Raw genomic sequence first — 26,726 nt, 5'->3', positions numbered from 1 at the left:
CTGAGCCCTGTGGTTTCTATTTACGCCTCTGCATGTGATCTTCATTCTTTTTATTTTATGTAATCCTAAGAGAATTTGTGAGACTGATCCTCTCTTTAGGGAATTAGTCAATTTGTTGTCTTTTTGTGTGTAAAAAATAAGTTGTCTAACAACCAGTAATTAATATATGCATATTAATATGTTGTACACAAACATGCATTCTCTGTTACTTTCAAAGTTAATGTAAAGAGCTTTAACTTTATTTATGCATAACAATTATTATTATTATCAGTTATTTGTAGAGCACCAGCAGATTCCTCAGCGCTAAAGACATGGGCCCTGCCAATAGTTTCACTATTGTAAATCATCTCTCATGAAGGTCATCTACAAGGCAGCTAGGCTCGAAGGCTTACATGCTAAGTGGGTTTAGGGGATAACTAAAAGGAGGAGAGGAACTAAGATAGGAAAATGTTAGTGCATATTCTAAGCATCCCTGAACAGTAGAGTCTTTAAGGAGCACTTTAAAGTTTGAAAACTAGGGGAGAGTCGTGTAGGGCGAGGCAGAGAGTTCCACAAAATAGAGGCCAGTCTGGAGAAGTCTTGTAGATGGAAATGTGAGGAGGTAACAAGAGAGGAGTAGAGAAGGAGGTCATGAGCAGAGCGAAGGGGACGAGAGGGAAAGTATCTGGAGACTAGATTGGAGATATAGGGTGGAGCAGTGTAATTGAGAACTTTAAAAGCTAAAGTCAAGATTTAATGTTTTATTCTGGAGGTTAGAGGAAGCCAGTGAAGGGATTGGCAGAGAGATGCAGCAGATGAGGAGAGATGTGTAAGGAAGATTAGCCTGTCAGAGGCATTTATTATGGATTGTAAGGGAGATAGACGGCAGATAGGGGGGCCGGAGAGGATGGAGTTGCAATAGTCAAAGCGGGAAATGATGAGAGAGGTTTAGCTTAAGGTAGTGAGAGGACATCCAGGATGAAATATTAGAAAGACAGTTAGTGACACGAGTTAGTAAGGAAGTGGAAATGTCTGGTACAGAGAAGTAGATTTGGGTATCATCAGCATACAAATGGTATTGAAACCCATGGGACTGTATTAAGGAACCTAAGGATGATGTATAAATTGAGAAGAGAAGGGTACCAAGGACAGAGCCTTGTGGTACCCCAACAAAAAGTGGTAAAGGGGCAGAGGATGTGCCAGAGAAGGTAACACTAAAGGTTCGGTTAGACAGGTAAGAGGAGAGCTACGAGAGAACTGTGTCACAGATATCAAAGATTGGAGGGTTTGGAGCAAGAGAGTGTGGTCAACAGTGTCAAAGGCTGCAGAAAGATCAAGAAGGATTAACAAAGAAAAGTGGCCTTTTGATTTTGCTGTAATCAGGGCATTAACTTTAATGATTGCAGTTTCTGTGGAGTGTTGTGAGCGAAATGCAGATTGCAGTGGATTAAGGAGGGACTTTAATGTGGGGAAATGTGATAAAACATAATTTATGTAAGAACTTACCATTTCTTTCATATTGGCAAGAGTCCATGAGCTAGTGACATATGGGATATACAATCCTACCAGGAGGGGCAAAGTTTCCCAAACCTCAAAATGCCTATAAATACACCCCTCACCACACCCACAATTCAGTTTAACGAATAGCCAAGTAGTGGGGTGATAAAGAAAGGAGTAGAAAGCATTAACAAAGGAAATTTGGAAATAATTGTGCTTTATACAAAAAATCATAACCACCATAAAAAAGGGTGGGCCTCATGGACTCTTGCCAATATGAAAGAAATGAATTTATCAGGTAAGTTCTTACATAAATTATGTTTTCTTTCATGTAATTGGCAAGAGTGCATGAGCTAGTGACATATGGGATATCAATACCCAAGATGTGGATCTCCACTCAAGAGTCACTAGAGAGGGAGGGAATAAAATAAAAACAGCGATAATCTGCTGAAAAAGATTATCCACAACACAAAAATATAAGTTTATTTCATTTGAAAGAAAAAACTTAAATCAAAAGCAGAAGTATCAAACTGAAACAGCTGCCTGAAGAACTTTTCTACCAAAAACTGCTTCCAAAGAAGCAAATACATCAAAACGGTAGTATTTAGTAAATTAATGCAAAGAGGACCAAGTTGCCGCTTTGCAAATCTGAACAACTGAAACTTCATTCTTAAAAGCCCACGAAGTGGAGACTGATCTAGTAGAATGAGCTGTAATTCTCTGAGACAGGGCTTGACCCAACTCAAAACTCTTGAGAAAGGTCCCTGAGGACCGAAACGCGTTGGCTATATACTGGTATTGCAGCTCAGAATATATCTGGTGAGTAGAATACTTTTATTGCTCTTTTAAGGTGATTTTATTGCACTATGCCCATTTTCTGTACACTTTTTTAGGTACAGGAGGATATCCCAATACATTTGATTAACCTTTGAGAAGAGGAACATCAACCCAGCACTTTATACATTCACATTTGGATTAACTTGGATTAAATTCTTTGGAGCTATTTGGACTTTATTTGACCATTATTAGATACCATTTAACTATTTCACTACAAGATTTCACTACAAGGTTTCACTAATTTGTTAGACTTTTATAACCTTTTTTGTCTATTTTTTATGACACATTTTTAGGTGTACACCTTCACGACATCAATTCACTATCATATATATAATATATATATATATAATTTTTTTTTTCTTGTATGGGTTGCTGATCACAACTCATATATTTTATATTTTATTTTTTACATTTTTTTATATATTTTATATTTTTATACAATATATTTTTTGTCCACAATTTTTTGATTTTTACACTAATTTTTTGATTTTTAACACTAATTTTTAGACACTCAACTTTGGACATTCTACTATTTATTATTACTTATTATTTTTGGGACACTCACTTTGGACACTTTTTTTTTGGATATTTTTGTATGGGACTTTACTATTTGTATTTTGCATGGGACATTACTTCTTGGACATTGTATGGGACATTCCATTAGTTTGGTAACCTATTCTAATTGTAATTTTATGTTAATAAAACGAATGTTAATTTAATATAAATTCAAGAATTGCATTCAATATCCTTATTTTTTAACTCGTTTAACATTTTTATGTAATATAATACATTTACTTTTATGTAATATATATTCCTAAGTCGTGGACACCATCTTTAGCAACACAACCCTCTTTTGGGGGTAGTGTAGCGCTGTATCTTGGCATTCTATCCAACTCAAAATAAACTTGATGAATCAAAAGTTTTAACCAAGAAGCCAAGGAAATAGCAGAAGCCTTCTGACCTTTCCTAGGATCAGAAAATAAAACAAATAGACTGGAAGTCTTCCTGAAATCTTTAGTAGCTTCCACATAATATTTCAAAGCTCTTACCACATCCAAAGAATGTAAGAATTCTTAGGATTAGGACACAAGGAAGAGACAACAATTTTTCTACTAATGTTGTTAGAATTCACAACCTTAGGTAAAAATTAAAAAGAAGTCCGCAAAACTGCCTTATCCTGATGAAAAAATCAGAAAAGGAGACTCACAAGAAAGAGCAGACAACTCAGAAACTCTTCTAGCAGAAGAGATGGCCAAAAGGAACAACACTTTCCAAGAAATGTCCAAAAAAATGCATAGGTTCAAATGGAAGAACCTGTAAAGCCGTCAGAACCAAATTAAGACTCCAAGGAGGAGAAATTGATTAAATAACAAAATGTATGCTTACCTGATAAATGTATTTCTCTTGTGGTGTATCCAGTCCACGGATTCATCCATTACTTGTGGGATATTCTCCTTCCCAACAGGAAGCTGCAAGAGGATCACCCACAGCAGAGCTGTCTATATAGCTCTTCCCCTAACTGCCACCTCCAGTCATTCGACCAAAGACAAACAAGAGAAAGGAGAAACTATAGGGTGCAGTGGTGACTGTAGTTTAAAAATAAAAAACACCTGCCTTAAAATGACAGGGCGGGCCGTGGACTGGATACACCACAAGAGAAATAAATTTATCAGGTAAGCATAAATTTTGTTTTCTCTTGTAAGGTGTATCCAGTCCACGGATTCATCCATTACTTGTGGGATACCAATACCAAAGCTATAGGACACGGATGAAGGGAGGGACAAGGCAGGCGCTTAAACGGAAGGCACCACTGCCTGTAAGACCTTTCTCCCAAAAATAGCCTCCGAAGAAGCAAAAGTATCTAATTTGTAGAATTTAGAAAAAGTATGAAGCGAAGACCAAGTCGCCGCCTTACAAATCTGTTCAACAGAAGCCTCATTTTTAAAAGCCCATGTGGAAGCCACCGCTCTAGTGGAATGAGCTGCAATTCTTTCAGGAGGCTGCTGGCCAGCAGTCTCATAAGCTAAGCGGATTATACTCTTAACCAAAAAGAAAGAGAAGTTGCTGAAGCCTTTTGGCCTTTCCTCTGTCCAGAGTAGACAACAAACAATGCAGATGTTTGACGAAAATCTTTAGTAGCTTGTAAATAAAACTTTAAAGCACGAACCACGTCAAGATTATGTAATAGACGTTCCTTCTTTGAAGAAGGATTAGGACACAGTGACGGAACAACAATCCCCTGATTGATATTCTTATTAGATACCACCTTAGGAAGAAACCCAGGTTTGGTACGCAAAACTACCATATCTGCATGGAAGATCAGATAAGGGGAATCACACTGTAAGGCAGATAACTCTGAAACTCTTCGAGCAGAAGAGATAGCTACCAAAAACAGAACTTTCCAAGATAAAAGCTTGATATCTATGGAATGCAGAGGTTCAAACGGAACCCCTTGAAGAACTTTAAGAACTAAATTTAAACTCCATGGCGGAGCAACAGGTTTAAACACAGGCTTGATTCTAACTAAAGCCTGACAAAACGCCTGAACGTCTGGAACATCCGCCAGACGCTTGTGCAAAAGAATAGACAGAGCAGAAATCTGTCCCTTTAAGGAACTAGCTGACAATCCCTTCTCCAATCCTTCTTGGAGAAAAGATAATATCCTGGGAATCATGACTTTACTCCATGAGTAACCCTTGGATTCACACCAATGGAGATATTTACACCATATCTTATGATAGATTTTCCTGGTGACAGGCTTTCGAGCCTGAATTAAGATATCAATGACTGACTCGGAAAACCCACGCTTTGATAGAATCAAGCGTTCAATCTCCAAGCAGTCAGACGCAGAGAAATTAGATTTGGATGGTTGAAAGGACCCTGAAGTAGAAGGTCCTGCCTCAGCAGCATAGTCCATGGTGGAAAGGATGACATGTCCACCAGATCTGCATACCAAGTCCTGCATGGCCACGCAGGTGCTATCAAAATCACCGAAGCTCTCTCCTGCTTGATCTTGGCAATCAGACGAGAGAGCAGAGGAAACGGTGGAAACACATAAGCCAGGTTGAAGGACCAAGGCACTGCTAGAGCATCTATCAGCGCTGCCTTGGGATCCCTGGACCTGGTTCTGTAACAAGGAAGCTTGGCGTTCTGACGAGACGCCATGAGATCCAGTTCTGGTTTGCCCCAAAGTTGAATCAACTGTGCAAACACCTCCGGATGGAGTTCCCACTCCCCCGGATGAAAAGTCTGTCGACTTAGAAAATCCGCCTCCCAGTTCTCTACTCCTGGGATATGGATGGCTGATAGATGGCAAGAGTGAACCTCTGCCCATAGAATTAATTTTGAAACCTCAAACATTGCTAGGGAACTCCTTGTTACCCCTTGATGGTTGATGTAGGCTACAGTCGTGATATTGTTAGACTGAAATCTGATGAACCTGACCGCAGCAAGCTGAGGCCAAGCCTGAAGAGCATTAAATATCGCTCTTAGTTCCAGAATGTTTATCGGAAGGAGTACCTCCTCCTGAGTCCACGAGCCCTGAGCCTTCAGGGAGTTCCAGACTGCATCCCAGCCCAGAAGGCTGGCATCTGTCGTTACTATTGTCCAATCTGGCCTACGGAAGGTCATACCCTTGGACAGATGGACCCGAGATAGCCACCAGAGAAGAGAATCTCTGGTCTCTTGATCCAGATTTAGTAGAGGGGACAAATCTGTGTAATCCCCATTCCACTGACTGAGCATGCAAAGTTGCAGCGGTCTGAGATGTAGGCGGGCAAACGGCACTATGTCCATTGCCGCTACCATTAAGCCGATTACTTCCATACACTGAGCCACTGAAGGGCGAGAAGTAGAATAAAGAACACGGCAGGAATTTAGAAGTTTTGACAACCTGGCAGGTAAATTTTAATTTCTACAGAATCTATCAGAGTTCCTAGGAAGGAAACCCTTGTGAGAGGGGATAGAGAACTTTTTTCTTCGTTCACTTTCCACTCATGAGACCTCAGAAATGCCAGAACAATGTCCGTATGGGACCTGGCGATTTGAAAATTCAACGCCTGTATTAGAATGTCGTCTAGGTAAGGGGCTACTGCTATACCCCGCGGCCTTAGGACCGCTAGGAGTGACCCTAGAATCCTTTGTAAAGATTCTTGGTGCCGTAGCTAACCCAAAGGGAAGATCCACAAACTGGTAATGCCTGTCTAGGAAGGCGAACCTGAGAAACCGATGATGATCTCTGTGTATCTGAATGTGAAGATAAGCATCCTTTAAGTCCACGGTAGTCATATATTGACCCTCCTGGATCATAGGTAGGATGGTTCGAATAGTCTCCATCTTGAAGGATGGGACCCTGAGAAATTTGTTTAGGATCTTGAGATCTAACAGTTTAGATTAAAATCTAGGGAGCGCCTCACAGTGGGCAGGGATATTTTAAAATAGTACTAACGTGATTATGGTAAAGAAATCTTTTCAAATTTATTACATACACGATAAAAGATGTTTAAAATTAAATTGTGTTAAAATTACTCAACACACAGATACATATAATCTCATACAATAATATATAATATCATACAATAATAATAAAAATACAAAAAAATATTGTCATGGATCCATGAATACAATAAAAAATGTGAATAAAAACATATAGCTGGTACAAGAAAAAATACAATCCTATATGGTAAAAAGTCTCAATGGTAAGAGATTCCTAGATATAGTTGGTATATTATACAGTAAGTTGTATCTCCAAATATGATACAGAATCCCTGAATACAGGGTTTGGAATAATGTTCCAAGTTCCTTAGGGGCAAGCCAGCCCTATGATGAGTTAGTCCTATGAGTAGTGTCTGTGAAGGTGTCCAAGAAGGTGGTGATAAGGAAATGGTGCCTTAAAATACAAAAAATGGTGTCCTTGTGTGGTGACAAATTTAAAAATATATATTCGTTTTTTTATCTCAATCTGTAGTTGTGTGGGTGTAATTAGAATAGGTGATGACTTTGGTGGTTCCCCCATGGTTAAATGTTTTGCTATGTGAAGTATTCCAAATATAGTGGAACTGTCTTTCACCCATCAGAGTTGGGACTGTAAATGATGATCTAAAATATTAAAAATCTAAAAAATACTAAAAAATTAAAATATATATATACTGGTAAGGGGCAGCATTAGAAAAAACCTTTAAAGGAGATAATCTTAAATGGGGTACGGGATTATATGGGTTCAGGCTAAGGGAAGGGAAGTCATAAATGTGAATATAAAAGAGTTAAAAAGATTATGCTCATATTGGGGAAACTTATCTAATATGCTAGTATGAAGATACATGCTAATATTTGATCTCTGTTTCCTATTATACATGTCTGAGCAAATTTACTTTAAATGTGACAAATCTTCCTTGATGTTTAGACCCCTAGGGTAAAGGCAGTCTAGATTGAAGATCCATCTGGATTCTTCTATGAGAAGTTTTTTCTCTTGATCTCCCCCTCTCCAACTGGGATTTACTAGTATCTAAAGTCTTTCTTGTTACCCAGATGTTGTTTAGTAAAATGTTTGTATAGCGGGGTCTCCGTACTCTTATGCTTAATCTGTAACAGATGCTCCCTGATGCGGTCTTTTAAAGGTCTTGAAGTCTGACCAATGTATTGAAGGCCGCAACTGCATTCAATAAGATATATGACTCCCTTACTGCTGCATCTTATGTGGTCTCTTATAGGATAGTCTATTTGGGTGTTATGTGTAGTGAATTTTTTAGTTTTTACACCTCTCTCACATGCCTTACAACTTGGGCATGGGTAGAAACCTTTGATATCTATACCTTGTATATCTTTTATTTTTATTTTGAGGGTTCTAGGTACACTGGGTGAAAGTATGCTCTTCAAGTTTTCTAATTTTCGATAAATGAATTTGGGTGTTTACCTCCCCAAGATCCACAAGTCCATTGAAAAACCGCCAGGAAGACCAATCATATCAGGGATAGGATCCCTAACAAGCAACCTATCAGAATACGTGGACAAGCAACTTCAACAGCATGTAATGAAACTCCCCTCATACCTGAGGGACTCAACCCAAGTCCTAAATGTACTAGAGGGAATAGAATGGAAAAGCAATTACATTTTAGCAACCTGAGATGTAACATCCCTTTATACAAGCATCCCCCACAAGGGGGGCCTAGAAGCCATAGACTTCTTTTTGACAAGGGACCCGGACATGCCAACACTACATAAGAATTTTATCTTAGATGGCATCAACTATATACTGACCCATAATTACTTTTTCAATCAGGGGATTTTCTACAACCAAATATGCGGTACAGCAATGGGGACCAGGTTTGCGCCTAGCTACGCGAATTTGTATATGGGACGATGGGAACGAATTTTGGGAATCGTGCCCAGCTAGCGTGGACCTGGTCCTATACCGGAGGTACATAGATGATATCTTGATAATTTGGAAAGGCTCTATGGAGGACCTATACACGATTAAGGTCATGAATGGTAACAACTACAATCTCCAGTTCACATATGAATTAAGTATGAAAGAAATTACATTCTTGGATTTGAAAATCGAAGTAATCGATGGTAAACTTGAGACATCAACTCACTTCAAGCAGGTAGACTGCAATAATTATATTCATCAAGACAGCTGCCATCACTCCAATTGGAAATCTAACATACCTAAGGGCCAAATGCTCAGATTAAAGAAAAACTGCTCCAATCCGGAGAAATGGGAACAGCAAGTAACAATGCTCAAAGAAAGGTTCCTCGAAAGAGGATATGACAACGAAAGCCTGGAGAAAAATATATCAGAGGTTAGACACTTCCTTACACAAGACACAACTAAGATTTTAATCCACTCTCTCATTCTTTCCCGTCTTGATTACTGCAACTCTGTCCTCTCTGGTCTCCCCACCTGCCGCCTAGCTCCTTTACAATCCATAATGAATGCCTCTGCCAGACTCATCTTCCTTACACGTCGCTCTTCATCTGCTGCGCCTCTCTGCCAATCCCTTCACTGGCTTCCTCTTGCCTCTAGGATCAAACACAAAACCCTCACTCTGATATACAAAGCCCTCAACTGCACTGCTCCCCCCTACATCTCAGACCTCATCTCCAGATACTCTCCCTCCCGTCCCCTTCACTCTGCTCATGACCTCCTCCTCTCCTCCTCTCTTGTCACCTCATCACACTCCCGTTTACAGGACTTCTCCAGACTGGCTCCCATCTTGTGGAACTCTCTGCCTCGCTCCATAAGACTCTCTTCTAGTTTTAAAAGCTTCAAGTGCTCCCTAAAGACTCTACTGTTCAGGGACGCATACAACCTACGCTAACCTTTCCTTATACCAGTTCGTCTCCTCCACTGCAATCCCCTGAACCCTCTTAGCATGTAAGCCTAATAGTCCAGCTGTTTGTGGATCACCTTCTTAAGAGCTGACTACAACAGTGCAAATCTTGGCAGGGCCCTCTACCATATAATTGTTTTGTTGTACTCCACCTTTGTTTATAGCGCTGCGGAATCTGTTGGCGCTCTACAAATAACCGATAATAATAAAAAAATAATAATCAGAGGTCAGGATGAAAGATAGAAAAGATCTTTTACAATATAAAAGAAAAGATAGTAAAGACAAAATATAGTACAAACAGATATATTATAGAAAAGATCATAAAGAAACATTGGTCGATTTTGAAAGATGACGATATACTTGGTGAGAGGCTCCCGGAAACACCCAAATTCATTTATCGAAAATTATAAAACTTGAAGAGCATACTTTCACCCAGTGTACCTAGAACCCCCAAAATAAAAATAAAAGATATACAAGGTATAGATATCAAAGGTTTCTACCCATGCCCAAGTTGTAAGGCATGTGAGAGAGGTGTAAAAACTAAAAAATTCACTGCACATAACACCCAAATAGACTATCCTATAAGAGACCACATAAGATGCAGCAGTAAGGGAGTCATATATCTTATTGAATGCAGTTGCGGCCTTCAATACATTGGTCAGACTTCAAGACCTTTAAAAGACTGCATCAGGGAGCATCTGTTACAGATTAAGCATAAGAGTACGGAGACCCCGCTATACAAACATTTTACTAAACAACATCTGGGTAACAAGAAAGACTTTAGATACTGTGGTATACAACTAGTAAATCCCAGTTGGAGAGGGGGAGATCAAGAGAAAAAACTTCTCATAGAAGAATCCAGATGGATCTTCAATCTAGACTGCCTTTACCCTAAGGGTCTAAACAACAAGGAAGATTTGTCACATTTATTTAATTTAAAGTAAATTTGCTCAGACATGTATAATAGGAAACAGAGATCAAATATTAGCATGTGTCTTCATACTAGCATATTAGATAAGTTTCCCCAATATGAGCATAATCTTTTTAACTCTTTTATATTCACATTTATGACTTCCCTTCCCTTAGCCTGAACCCATATAATCCCGTACCCCATTTAAGATTATCTCCTTTAAAGGTTTTTTTCTAATGCTGCCCCTTACCAGTATATATATATATATTTTAATTTTTTAGTATTTTTTAGATTTTTAATATTTTAGATCATCATTTACAGTCCCAACTCTGATGGGTGAAAGACAGTTCCACTATATTTGGAATACTTCACATAGCAAAACATTTAACCATGGGGGAACCACCAAAGTCATCACCTATTCTATTTACACCCACACAACTACAGATTGAGATAAACAACCGAATATAACAGAATCCTCATCTTTTAAAATTGATACAAAATGGGCATCAAACTAGAACAGTGATTTCTGAGACCTCTTTAGTTTAATATACACTCAAACATTATCCCAACCTTTTTAACCAATTTTAGTGATATATATGGATTTTAAGTTTTTAGGCACACATGTTTTATATGAACCCCGGTCACATATTATATTATACTATATACACCAAATGCCAATATTTATATTAGCCATATTGCTAGTATACTATAAGTTGAATTCTCTGTATATGTTTTAAAGTAATTGCCTAAAATTGCTTTTTATAAGTTTTATTAAATGTACGTTATGTATACACTTTGTCTTTTAACCTAATTGGCAATATGTAGATTCAATCCCCATATGTCAGTAACTGTTTTTTATCGAAGTACAACTAAGTCCCAGCACTTCCAGCTTGTGAGTGACAGTTATGATTAAGCACAGAGACCGGAATACCACTTCCGGAAGTGACGTCATTTCCGGTCCCACGCACTAGCATTAACAAACTGAGACCACAAGAGATAATATATTTTTGAGATTATAAGACATATCCCAAATACATCTTAAGGTGCAAGGGCCTGTTAAATAAGTTGCTTTTAATGAAAGTACCGAATCAAAATCGGTAAGACATCGGCTCCATAAAGCGAACCGGAAGTGATACCGACACAGAATGTACACTTCTGGTTTCGGCGATTCTGGCAATTAAATCCTGTTCTGACTTGGAATTATTAAACAAAATACAAGGGGAATAAGGATCTAGTGAACAACAAGTCAGTTTAGAATTCTAACAATATGACTAAGTATAACTACGGAAAAATATGATTTTGACACAGGAAAGTAACACTTCTGGTTCAAAGGCACATCATTTTGGCGCAAAAAAGGCGCACTGTGATTGGTACACCATAGTATAAAAAGAGGCCTAATAATGCTTACCACAATACAGTCTTGAAAAAGGCCCAAGGAAGGGCCGAAACGCGTTGGCTATTGATGGTAAGCCTCATTTCATTTAATTTAGGAATATTTTAGCGTTATTGCACTATTTGTTTTTTGTTTTGTATTCCACAGGTACACTGGGAATCTATTGTGCTTTTATCATTTGGATTTAGGATATTTTAATGAACACTTCAAAATTACCTGCATCTTTTTGACTTTTTTATTGACTGGTTTTGTCAATATTAAAATTTTATTATTTTCATCACTTATTTTCAACACCTATTTTTATTTTTTATAAATAACATTTTTCATCACATTTTTTAACCTTATTTTTATATTTTTAAATTTGTCACCGCACAAGGACACCATTTTTTGTATTTTAAGGCACCATTTCCTTATCACCACCTTCTTGGACACCTTCACAGACACTAATCATAGGACTAACTCATCATAGGGCTGGCTTGCCCCTAAGGAACTTGGAACATTATTCCAAACCCTGTATTCAGGGATTCTGTATCATATTTGGAGATACAACTTACTGTATAATATACCAATTATATCTAGGAATCTCTTACCATTGAGACTTTTTACCATATAGGATTGTATTTTTTCTTGTACCAGCTATATGTTTTTATTCACATTTTTTATTGTATTCATGGATCCATGACAATATTTTTTTGTATTTTTATTATTATTGTATGATATTATATATTATTGTATGAGATTATATGTATCTGTGTGTTGAGTAATTTTAACACAATTTAATTTTAAACATCTTTTATTGTGTATGTAATAAATTTGAAAAGATTTCTTTACCATAATCCCGTTAGTACTATTTTAAAATATCCCTGCCCACTGTGAGGCGCTCCCTAGATTTTAATCTAAACTGTTATTGTTATCTGAAGACAAACTAGGTGTCTTGCTCTTTCTGGGGAGCTAGTAGGATATAGAGGAGACGCTGTGAGGAACACAACATATTCTAGATCTTGAGATCTAAGATTGGTCTGAAAGTTCCCTCTTTCTTGGGAACTACAAACAGATTTGAATAGCAGCCTTGCCCCTGTTCCTCCTTTGGAACTGGGTGGATTACTCCCATAACTAGGAGGTCTTGAAGTTAGTTACAACCTGCTAAGATCATCAAAAACCTCAGGCAAAACTCTTCTTCTAATTTCTGCCTGAGGTAAAAAACAGTACAATGCCGGTACCGTTTAAAAATAACAAACTTTTAATTGAAGATAAACTACACTAATTCACCACATCTCTCTTGATACTTCCCTTGTCGAGAGCTGCAAGAGAATGACTGGAGGTGGCAGTTAGGGGAGGAGCTATATAGACAGTTCTGCTGTGGATGATCCTCTTGCAGCTTCCTGTTGGGAAGGAGAATATCCAACAAGTAATGGATGAATCCGTGGACTGGATACACCTTACAAGAGAAAACAGGCTTAATAAGAACTAAAGCCTGTACAAAACAGTGTATATCAGGAAGTATAGCAATCTTTCTGTGAAATAAAACAGAAAGAGCGGAGATTTGTCCTTTCAAGGAACTTGCAGACAAACCCTTATCCAAACCGTCCTGAAGAAACTGTAAAATTCTAGGAATTCTAAAAGAATGCCAGGAGAATTTATGAGAAGAACACCATGAAATGTAAGTCTTCCAAACTCTATAATAAATCTTTCTAGTAACAGATTTACGAGCTTGTAACATAGTATTAATCACTGAGTCAGAGAAACCTCTATGACTTAGTACTAAGCGTTCAATTTCCATACCTTCAAATTTAATGATTTGAGATCCTGATGGAAAAACGGACCTTGAGATAGTAGGTCTGGCCGAACGGAAGTGGCCAAAGCGGGCAACTGGACATCCAAACAAGATCTGCATACCAAAACCTGTGTGGTCATGCTGGAGCCACCAGCAACACAAATGATTGTTCCATATTGATTTTGGAGATCACTCTTGGAAGGAGAACTAGAGGCGGGAAAATGTAAGCAGAATGATAACACCAAGGAAGTGTCAGCGCATCCCCTGCTTCCGCCTGAACCTCCCTGGACCTGGACAGGTATCTGGGAAGTTTATTATTTAGATGAGAGGCCATGAGATCTATCTCTGGAAGACCCCACAACTGAACAATCTAAGAAAACACATCTGGATGGAGAGACCACTCCTCTGGATGTAAAGTCTGGCGGCTGAGATAATCCGCCTCCCCATTGTCTACACCTGGGATAAGCACCGCAGGGATTAGACAAGAGCTGGATTCCGCCCAAACAAGTATCCGAGATACTTTTTTCATAGCTTGGGGACTGTGAGTCCCACCCTGATTATTGACATATGCCACTGTTGTGATATTGTCTGTCTGAAAACAAATGAACGGTTCTCTTTTTAGCAGATGCCAAAACTGAAGAGCTCTAAGAATTGCAAGGAGTTCTAAAATATTTATTGTAATCTCGCCTCTTGAGATTTCCAAACCCCTTGTGCTGTCAGAGATCCCCAAACAGCTCCCCAACCTGAAAGACTCGCATCTGTTGTGATCACAGTCCAGGTTGGCCGAACAAAAGAAGCCCCTTGAACTAAACGATGGTGATCTATCCACCATGTCAGAGAGTGTCGTACATTGATTCAGCATACAAAGCTGTAGAAGTCTCATGTGAAAACGAGCAAAGGGGATCGCGTCCGATGCTGCAGTCATGAGACCTAAAACTTCTATGCACATAGCCACTGAAGGGAATAACTGAGACTGAAGGTGCCGGCATGCTGCAACCAATTTTAAACGTCCTTTGTCTGTTAGAGACAGAGTCATGGACACTGAATCTATCTGGAAGCCTAAAAATGTGACCCTTGTCTGAGGAATCAAGAAACTTTTGGTAAATTGATCCTCCAACCATGTTTCCAAAGAAACAACACTAGTTGATTCGTGTGAGATTCTGCAGTATGCAAAGACTGAGCTAGTACCAAGATATCATCCAAATAAGGAAACACCGCAATACCCTGTTCTCTAATTACAGAGAGTAGGGCACCCAGAACCTTTGAAAAGATTCTTGGAGCTGTTGCTAGGCCAAATGGAAGAGCAACAAATTGGTAATGCCTGTTTAGAAAAGAGAATCTCAGAAACTGATAATGTTCTGGATGAATTGGAATATGAAGGTATGCATCCTGCAAGTCTATTGTGGACATATAATGTCCTTGCTGAACAAAAGGCAGAATAGTCCTTATAGTCACCATCTTGAAACTGGTCTGAATAAATTTTCCTTCTTTGGTACAATGAATAGATTTGAATAAAACCCCAAACCTTGTTCCTGAAGAGGAACTGGCATGATTACCCCTGAAGACTCCAGGTCTGAAACACGCTTCAGGAAAGCCTAAGCTTTTACTGGATTTACTGGGATACGCGAGAGAAAAAATCTTCTCACAGGAGGTCTTACTCTGAATCCTATTCGATACCCTTGAGAGACAATGCTCTGAATCCATTGACTTTGGACAGATTTTATCCAAATATCTTTGAAAAACCTTAATCTGCCCCCTACCAACTGAGCTGGAATGAGGGCCGCACCTTCATGCAGACTTAGGGGCTGACTTTGGTTTCCTAAATGGCTTGGATTTATTCCAACTTGAGGAAGGCTTCCAATTGGAAGCAGACTCCTTGGGTGGAAGATTGAGGTTTTGTTCCTTATTCTGATGAAAGGAACGAAAATGGTTAGATGCCTTAGATTTACCCTTAGGTTTTTAATCCTGAGGCAGAAAAACTCCCTTCTCCCAGTGACAGTTGAAATAATAGTGAGAATCAAATAAATTATTACCTTGGAAAGAAAGATATAGTAAGCTAGATTTAGATGTCATATCAGCATTCCAAGATTTAAGCCACAAAGCTCTTCTAGCTAAAATAGCTAAAGACATGGATCTAACATCAATTTTGATAATATCAAAAACTGCATCACAATAAAATGATTAGCATATTGCAATAGGCGAATAATGCTAGATAAGTCAGAATCCAATTCCTGTTGCACTAAATTCTCCAACCAGAAGGTTGATGCAGCCGCAACATCAGCCAAAGAAATTGCAGGTCTGAGAAGAAAACCTGAATATAAATAGGCCTTCCTTAGATAAGATTCAAGCTTCCTATCTAAAGGATCCTTAAAAGGAAGTACTATCTTCCATAGGAATAGTGGTACGTTTAGCAAGAGTAGAAATAGCCCAATCAACTTTGGGGATTTTTTCCCAAAACTCTATAGATTTTGCTGGTAAAGGATACAATTTTTTAAACCTTGAAGAAGGAATAAAAGAAGTACCTGGCTTATTCCATTCCCTAGAAATCATATCAGAAATAGCTTCAGGAATAGGAAAAACCCCTGGAGAAACCACAGGAGATTTAAAAACAGCATTTAAACGTTTATTAGACTGAACGTCAATAGGACTGGTTACCTCAATATCCAAAATAATTAACACTTCTTTTAATAAAGAATGCATATACTCTATTTTAAATAAATACGTAGATTTGTCAGTGTCAATGTCTGAGGAAGGATCTTCTATATCAGATAGATCCTTATCAGAAGAGGATAAATTATGTTGTTGGTCATTTGAAATTTCATCAACTAAATGAGAAGTTTTAAAAGACCTTTACATTTATTAGAAGGTGGAAATGCAGACAAAACCTTCAAAATAGAATCAGAAACAAATTCTTTAAAATTTACAGGTATATCATGCACATTAGAAGTTGAAGGACCTACAACTGGCAATGTGCTATTACTGATGGATACACTAACTGCATGTAAAAGTTTATCATGACAACTATTACAAATGACATTCGGCAAAATAATTTCAACAATTTTACAACAAATGCACTTAGCTTTGGTAGGACCAATGTCAGGCAGCAATGTTCCAGCAGAAACTTCTGAGGCAGGATCAGATAAAGACATCTTGCAAAATGTAAGTGAAAAAACAACATAAAAAGCAAAATGATCTATTTCCTTATATGACAGTTTCAGGAATGGGAAAAAAAAAACAAAAAACATAATTTATGTAAGAACTTACCTGATAAATTCATTTCTTTCATATTAGCAAGAGTCCATGAGCTAGTGACGTATGGGATATACATTCCTACCAGGAGGGGCAAAGTTTCCCAAACCTTAAAATGCCTATAAATACACCCCTCACCACACCCACAATTCAGTTTAACGAATAGCCAAGAAGTGGGGTGAAAAGAAAAAAGTGCGAAAGCATATAAAATAAGGAATTGGAATAATTGTGCTTTATACAAAAAAATCATAACCACCACAAAAAAGGGCGGGCCTCATGGACTCTTGCTAATATGAAAGAAATGAATTTATCAGGTAAGTTCTTACATAAATTATGTTTTCTTTCATGTAATTAGCAAGAGTCCATGAGCTAGTGACGTATGGGATAATGACTACCCAAGATGTGGATCTTTCCACACAAGAGTCACTAGAGAGGGAGGGATAAAATAAAGACAGCCAATTCCTGCTGAAAATAATCCACACCCAAAATAAAGTTTAATGAAAAACATAAGCAGAAGATTCAAACTGAAACCACTGCCTGAAGAACTTTTCTACCAAAAACTGCTTCAGAAGAAGAAAACACATCAAAATGGTAGAATTTTAGAAAAAATATGCAAAGAGGACCAAGTTGCTGCTTTGCAAATCTGATCAATCGAAGCTTCATTCCTAAACGCCCAGGAAGTAGAAACTGACCTAGTAGAATGAACTGTAATCCTTAGAGGCGGAGTTTTACCCGACTCGACATAAGCATGATGAAATAAAGATTTCAACCAAGATGCCAAAGAAATGGCAGAAGCTTTCTGGCCTTTTCTAGAACCGGAAAAGATGACAAATAATACAAAGCTCTAACAGCATCCAAAGAATGCAATGATTTCTCCTTAGAATTCATAGGATTAGGACATAATGAAGGAACCACAATTTCTCTACCAAGGTTGTTAGAATTCACAACCTTAGGTAAAAAATTCAAAAGAAGTTCGCAGCACCGCCTCATCCTGATGAAAAATCAGAAAAGGAGACTCACAAGAAAGAGCAGATAATTCAGAGACTCTTCTGGCAGAAGAGATGGCCAAAAGAAACAAAACTTTCCAAGAAAGTAATATAACGACCAAAGAATGCATGGGTTCAAAAGGAGGAGCTTGAAAAGCCCCCAGAACCAAATTCAAACTCCAAGGAGGAGAAATTGACTTAATGACAGGTTTTATACGAACCAAAGCTTGTACAAAACAATGAAATATCAGGAAGATTAGCAATCCTTCTGTGAAAAAAGAACAGAAAGAGCAGAGATTTGTCCTTTCAAGGAACTTGCGGACAAACCTTTATCTAAACCATCCTGAAGAAACTGAAAAATTCTCGGTATTCAAAAAGAATGCCAAGAAAAAAAGATGAGAAAGACACTAAGAAATATAAGTCTTCCAGACTCTATAATATATCTCACTAGATACAGATTTACGAGCCTGTCACATAGTATTAATCACAGAGTCAGAGAAACCTTCTTTGACCAAGAATCAAGCGTTCAAACTCCATACCTTAAAATTTAAGGATTTGAGATCCTGAAGGAAAAAAGGACCTTGCGACAGAAAGTCTGGTCTTAACGGAAGAGTCCACAGCTGGCAAGAGGCCATCCGGACAAGATCCGCATACCAAAACCTGTGAGGCCATGCTGGAGCTACCAGCAGGACAAACGAGCATTCCTTTAGAATCTTGGAGAATACTCTTGGAAGAAGAACTAGAGGCGGAAAGATATAGGCAGGATGATACTTCCAAGGAAGTGATAATGTATCCACTGCTTCCGCCCGAGGATCCCGGGATCTGGACAGATACCAGGGAAGTTTCTTGTTTAGATGAGAAGCCATCAGATCTATTTCTGGGAGTTCCCACATTTGAACAATCTGAAGAAATACCTCTGGGTGAAGAGACCATTCGCCCGGATGCAACGTTTGGCGACTGAGATAATCCGCTTCCCAATTGTCTATACCTGGGATATGAACCACAGAGATTAGACAGGAGCTGGATTCCGCCCAAACCAAAATTTGAGATACTTCTTTCATAGCCAGAGGACTGTGAGTCCCTCCTTGATGATTGATGTATGCCACAGCTGTGACATTGTCTATCTGAAAACAAATGAACAACTCTCTCTTCAGAAGAGGCCAAGACTGAAGAGCTCTGAAAATTGCACGGAGTTCAAAAATATTGATCGGTAATCTCACCTCCTGAGATTCCCAAACCCCTTGTGCCGTCAGAGACCCCCACACAGCTCCCCAACCTGTAAGACTTGCATCTGTTGAGATTATAGTCCAGGTCGGAAGAACAAAAAAGCCCCCTGAACTAAATGATGGTGAACTGTCCACCATGTCAGAGAGTGTCGTATAATCGGTTTAAAGATATTAATTGAGATATCTTTGTGTAATCCCTGCACCACTGGTTCAGCATACAGAGCTGAAGAGGTCGCATGTGAAAACGAGCAAAGGAGATCGCATCCGATGCGGCAGTCCTAAGACCTAAAATTTCCATGCATAAGGCTACCAAAGGGAATGATTGTGACTGAAGGTTTTGACAAGCTAATATCAATGTTAAACTTCTCTTATCTGACAAGGACAGAGTCATAGACACTGAATCTATCTGGAAACCTAAAAAGGTTACCCTTGTCTGAGGAAACAATGAACTGATTGGTAAATTGATCCTCCAACCATGATCTTGAAGAAACAAAACAAGTCGATTCGTATGAGATTCTGCGAAAATGTGAAGACTGAGCAAGTACCAAGATATCGTCCAAAAAAGGAAATACCAAAACCCTGTTCTCTGATTACAGACAGAAGGGCACCGAGAACCTTTGAAAAAAATTCTTGGAGCTGACGCTAGGCCAAACGGTAGAGCCACAAAACTGGTAATGCTGGTCTAAAAGAGAATCTCAGAAACTAAAAGTGATCTGGATGAATCGGAATATGCAGATATGCATCCTGTAAATCTATTGTAGACATATAATGCCCTTGCTAAACAAAAGGCAGGATAGTCCTACAGTTACCATCTTGAATGTTGGTATCCTTACATAACGATTCAATATAGATAGATCCGGAACTGGTCTGAAGGAATTGACCTTCTTTGGTACAATGAAGAGATAGAATAAAACCCCAGCCCCTGTTCCAGAACTGGAACTGGCATAATTACTCCAGCCAACTCTAGATCTGAAACACATTTCAGAAATGCTGAGCCTTTGCTGTGTTTACTGGGACACGGGAAAGAAAAAAATCTCTTTGCAGGAGGCCTTAACTTGAAGCCAATTCTGTACCTTTAAAGAAAACGTAAACTGCCCCATACCAGCTGAGCTGGAATGAGGGCCGCACCTTCATGGGTATTTAGGAGCTGGCTATAGGTTTCTATAAGCCTTGGATATATTCAAAACTGGAAATGGTTTCCAAACTGATACCGCTCCTGAGGATGAAGGATCAGGCTTTTGTTCCTTGTTGTGAGGAAAGGAACGAAAATGATTATTAGACCTAAATTTACCTTAGATTTTTTTATCCTTTGGTAAAAAAAGTTCCCTTCCCTCCAGTAACAGTTGAGATAATAGAATCCAACTGAAAATCGAATAATTTATTACCCTGGAAAGAAAGGGAAAGCAAAGTTGACTTAGAAGACATATCAGCATTCCAAGTTTTAAGCCATAAAGCTTTTCTAGCTAAAATAGCTAGAGACATATACCTGACATCAACTCTAATGATATCAAAAGATGGTATCACAAATAAAATTATTAGCATGTTATAGAATAATAATAATGCTATAAAATTATGATCTGTTACTTGTTGTGCTAAAGCTTCTAACCAAAAAGTTGAAGCTGCAGCAACATCCGCTAAAAATATAGCAGGTCTAAGAAGATTACCTGAACATAAGTAAGCTTTTCTTAGAAAGGATTCAATCTTCCTATCTAAAGGATCCTTAAATGAAGTACTATCTGCCATAGGAATAGTAGTACGTTTAGCAGGAGTAGAGACAGCCCCATTAACCTTAGAGATTTTGTCCCAAAACTCTAATCTGTCAGATGGCACAGGATATAATTGCTTAAACGTTTAGAAGGAGTAAATGAATTACCCAAATTATTCCATTCCCTGGAAATTACTTCAGAAATAGCATCAGGGAGAGAAAACACTTCTGGAATAACTACAGGAGATTTAAAAACCTTATTTAAACGTTTAGATTTAGTATCAAGAGGACCAGAATCCTCTATTTCTAATGCAATTAATACTTCTTTAAGTAAAGAATGAATAAATTCCATCTTGAACAAATACAAAGATTTATCAACATCAACCTCTGAGACAGAAACCTCTGAACCAGAAGAACCATTATCAGTATCAGAATGATGATGTTCATTTAAAAATTCATCTGAAAAAAGAGAAGTTTTAAAAGACTTTTATGTATACTAGAAGGAGAAATAACAGACATAGCCTTCTTAATGGATTTAAAAAATAAAATCTCTTATGTTATCAGGAACACTCTGAAAATTAGATGTTGACGGAACAGCAACAGGTAATGTAACAGTACTAAAGGAAATTTTATCTGCATTAATAAGTTTGTCATGACATGCAATACAAACAACAGCTGGAGAAACAGATACCAAAAGTTTATAGCAGATACACTTAGCTTGGTAGCTCCAGCACTGGGCAGCGATTTTCCTGAAGTATCTTCTGACTCAGTTGCAACGTGGAACATCTTGCAATATGTAAAGAAAAAACAACATATAAAGCAAAATTGATCAAATTCCTTAAATGACAGTTTCAGGAATGGGAAAAAAATGCCAGTGAACAAGCTTCTAGCAACCAGAAGCAATAAATAATGAGACTTAAATAATGTGGAGACAAAAATGACGCCCATATTTTTTAGCGCCAAAAAAGACGCCCACATTATTTGGCGCCTAAATGCTTTTGGCGCCAAAAATGACGCCACATCCGGGACGCCGACACTTTTGACGCAAAAAAACGTCAAAAAATGACGCAACTTCCGGCGACACGTATGACGCCGGAAACAGAAAAAAAAATTTTTGCGCCAAAAAAGTCCGCGCCAAGAATGACGCAATAAAATGAAGCATTTTCTGCCCCCGCGAGCCTAACAGCCCACAGGAAAAAAGTCAAATTTTTTAAGGTAAGAAAAAATGATTGAAACAAATGCATTTATCCCAAGTATGAAACTGACTGTCTGAAAATAAGGAATGTTGAACATCCTGAGTCAAGGCAAATAAATGTTTGAATACATATATTTAGAACTTTATAAAAAAGTGCCTAACCATAGCTTAGAGTGTCACAGAAAATAAGCTTACTTACTTACCCCAGGACACTCATCTACATGTTGTAGAAAGCCAAACCAGTACTGAAACGAAAATCAGCAGAGGTAATGGTATATATATAAGAGTATATCGTCGATCTGAAAAGGGAGGTAAGAGATGAATCTCTACGACCGATAACAGAGAACCTATGAAATAGACCCCGTAGAAGGAGATCATTGCATTCAAATAGGCAATACTCTCCTCACATCCCTCTGACATTCACTGCACGCTGAGAGGAAAACCGGGCTCCAACCTGCTGCGGAGCGCATATCAACGTAGAATCTAGCACAAACTTACTTCACCACCTCCATAGGAGGCAAAGTTTGTAAAACTGAATTGTGGGTGTGGTGAGGGGTGTATTTATAGGCATTTTAAGGTTTGGGAAACTTTGCCCCTCCTGGTAGGAATGTATATCCCATACGTCACTAGCTCATGGACTCTTGCTAATTACATGAAAGAAAAACAAATAGCATAGGCCTCTGATAGAGAAAAAATCAAGAGGCAAACAACAATGGGGTATTGAAATAATGAAAATGTTTGGCACCAAGTATGACGCACAACGTAACGTAAACTTTTTTGGCGCCAAAATTAACCAGAAATGACACACTTGCGTCACTAATAATCAAGTATGACCCCGGAAATGACGAAGTTGCGTCATAGACGTATTTTTCCACGTCAAAAATATTTTCGCGCCAAGATTGACGCAATAAAGTTTAGCATTTGACGCACCCGCGGGCCTAATGCCACCCGCAATTTGCAAGGAGTAGTCAATTGAAAAAAGACTAAACCCCAGGTAAGAAAAATTTTTCAATAAAAGATGTTTATATTACCCAAATATGAAACTGACAGTCTGCAGAAGGAAATACATGAACCTGACTCATGGCAAATATAAGTACAATACATATATTTAGAACTTTATATAAATGCATAAAGTGCCAAACCATAGCTGAGGTGTCTTAAGTAATAAAAAACATACTTACCAAAAGACACCAATCCACATATAGCAGATAGCCAAACCAGTACAGAAACAGTTATCAGTAGAGGTAATGGTAAAGTATATCGTCGATCTGAAAAGGGAGGTAGGAGATGAATCTCTACTACCGATAACAGAGAACCCATGAAATAGACCCCCGTTAGGGAAATCATCATATTCAATAAGTGATACTCCCTTCACGTCCCTCTGACATTCGCTGTACTCTGAGAGGAATCGGGCTTCAACAATGCTGAGAAGCGCATATCAACGTTTAAATTTTAGCAGAAACTTACTTCACCACCTCCATAGGAGGCAAAGTTTGTAAAACTGAATTGTGGGTGTGGTGAGGGGTGTATTTATAGGCATTTTGAGGTTTGGGAAATTTTGCCCCTCCTGGTAGGATTGTATATCCCATATGTTACTAGCTCAAGGACTCTTGCCAATTACATGAAAGAAATGTGTATATACGAGCCTTTCCAGGAATTTTGAAGTGAGGGGGAGTAGAGAAATAGGGCGGAATTTTGGATGGGAAAGATGGATCAAGAGAAGATTTTTTTGAGGAAAGGTGTAATTAGTGCATGTTTAAGGGATGAGAGAAATATACCAGTGCTGAGGGAGAGATTAAAAATGTGTATGAGGATAGGAGTAAGAGTAGGAGAGAGGGAGTGCAGTAATTTTGAGGGGATGGGATCAAGGGGACAGGTAGTGAGGTGAAAGGAGGATATGAGGGGACAAACTTCTTCCTCAGTAGCGGGAGAAAAAAGCTGAGTCTGTGGCTTTGTGGGTTTTGGACATCGGTGATCAGGTGAGAGGGTTGGAGACTTGTAACGTGTGGAGAGATGATTCTGATGGAATCTATTTTGCTGGTGAAGTGGTTGGCAAAATCTTGAGCTGAGAGAGAAGTGGAAATAGAAGGTGGGGGTGGGAGGAGAAGGGTGGAGAACAGACGTTTTGGGTTTTAAGAAAGAGTAGAGATAAGAGTAGAAAAGTAGTCCTGCTTGGAGAGGTTAAGGGCAGAATAGTAGGAGTTTAATATGAACTTGTAATGAAGGAAGACAGCTGAACAACGGAATTTTCTCCAATATCTCTCAGTAGTACGGGAACATCTACGTAGGTAGCGTGTCAGAGGAGTCTGCCAGGGCTGAGGATGAGTATGTGACTTTTTGGCTATGGTAGGTGGTGCCAAATTGTTAAGGATCGCTGTAAGAGTGTAATTATAGTGACAGATAGATTGGTCAGGGAAGGAAAAGGAGGATATGAAAGAGAGCAAAGGTTTGAGAGAGTTTGAAAGATGTTGCCGATCAAGTGACTTAATGCTCCTGTGGAATTTGGAGGGAGGGTTAGGAGCAGGGAGGGCAGTAGAAAGTGCAGTGATATTACAAATAAGGAGCTGATGGTCAGAAAGAGGAAAGGGGGAATTTGAGAACTTAGAGAGAGTGCATCAATAACTGAAAATCAGATCAAGAAAGCATCCATCTTTGTGAGTGGGAGAGTCAGACAATAGTGACAGACCATAAGAGAAAGTGAGCTGGAGAAGTTTTTTTGCAGCAGGGCATCAGGATTGTCGACAAGTTGAAATCCACAAGAATGAGGGCAGAGATGTCTGAGGAGAGGAAATAAGGTAGCCAGGATACAAAATGATCAAGAAATTGAGTCAATAAGCCAGGGGGCGATATATATATATATATATATATATATATATATATATATATATATATATATATATATTTGCAACATGTAGAGAGAGACCATTTTTGACCATTAATAATTTTTGTAGACTAATTTTTGCACACAACTTTTTTGATACACATTTTTTACATTGGCATATTGCTGTCACAATATATTTTTTACTTGACAAAGCGTATGTGTTAAACACACAGTTAAAGGTCTAACTCAGTGCCTTACACATTAGTCACTATTGGCAATATTTAGGAGCATTGCATAGAATCGAGAACATTATTGGTTAGATAATATTATATAACTGACTAATATATTTCACCTATTATGTGTATGTGGTAAACACAAAGTAGAATTTTTGTTGTGAGCCTTATACTTAATTTGGAATTTTTTAGGAATATTTTTTAAGAGCAATGTTTGCACAATTTTAAATGCCATATCTGCTATATAACTATTTGTTTTAACTATTCATTTAGCTATTATTGCTGTATAAATTTGTGTATGTGGTAAACACAAAGTTGAATTTCTGTTGTGAGCCTTATACTAAATTTGGAATTTTTTAGGAATATTTTTAAGAGCAATGTTTGCACAACTTTAAATGCTATATCTGTTACATAACTATTTGTTTTAACTATTCATTTAGCTATTATTGTTGTATAAATTTGATTGTTTATACATGGATCCATGTTTTTAACTTATTTGTGTACTCAATAAATTGTTTATTGTAATCGTTTGATAATATTGCATTAGGTCCAGACCCAGCCTTCGTATAGTTGGCGCTTTGGTATACCTTATTAGTTTGAGCGTTTTTATATGACATATACCTCAGTGTTTGCAGCTATGTGTTAAAATCCCTGAATTAACTCCCCTGGAATGCTTATTATATGTAAGCTACTTAGGGCAAGATTACAAGTCGCGTGTTATGAGTTTCCTGTACGCGATATGGTCTTTTCGCAGCTATTACAAGTCTTTAAAAAATCGTAATTGTGTGCGTATTCGCCTTTTACGCAACAATCCTTTCTGCGCTTGAAGAGCTGTAGTTAACAGTTTTTCGCAACATAAAAGTTTCACGAAACACTTAAAAAATACATTACATAGTACACTTATACTCATATTAACAGTGTCTAATAAAAATTATTTTAAATAAAATATTGCACACAAAAGTTATAAGGTCTCGAAGATACGAGATCTCGGGTGTTTGAGAAAAAAAGCAAACGCAGGGATTTTACATTGACATACATACACATAGAGAAACATGGATTTATATGTATAGAGATATGTTTTACTATGAAGATAATGAACAGATTTTAAATTACAATCTTATGCATATTGAACAATATCTCAGAGTGATTTTCAAAGAGATATTCGCATATAGATCTTGAGACATATTCATATACATATCTCGCTATAAATAGATATATCAGTCCAAAAATCATCACATAGAGAAATATTTATTTTTAAAAAAAATATAAGTTATTTTGCAACTTGTAATAGCTGCGTAATCCCAAATGTGAAAAAGCCATAACGCGCAGTGATTTCGCAACTGATTTGCCACGGGACTTGTAATCTTGCCCTTATAGTTTTCTTGGGTTTAACTACATTTTCTAGATAAATAAGCAGTAGGTGTTTTCTAAAATATTTAAAAAAATATGTCCATTTTCTGGCTGCCTGAATCATTTGACAGCTATCAGCCAATCACAGACTCATAAACTTATACATTGTGACAGCTTGCACATGCTCAGAAGGAGCTGGTGGCTCAAAAAGGTGTGCATATAAAATACTGTGCACAGTTT

General features: G+C 38.0%; 1 protein-coding gene across 4 annotated transcripts in view; it reads right to left on the bottom strand.

The window, feature by feature from the left end:
• The window catches only part of METAP1D (methionyl aminopeptidase type 1D, mitochondrial), a 764,107-nt gene that overhangs the window by 254,017 nt on the left and 483,364 nt on the right, over nt 1-26,726 (bottom strand). The gene's annotated exons all lie outside the window — the stretch shown is intronic.

Source organism: Bombina bombina, chromosome 1 (genome assembly GCF_027579735.1).
Source record: "Bombina bombina isolate aBomBom1 chromosome 1, aBomBom1.pri, whole genome shotgun sequence".
Taxonomy (NCBI): Eukaryota; Metazoa; Chordata; class Amphibia; order Anura; family Bombinatoridae; genus Bombina; species Bombina bombina.
This window is presented reverse-complemented; position numbering and strand designations above follow the sequence as displayed.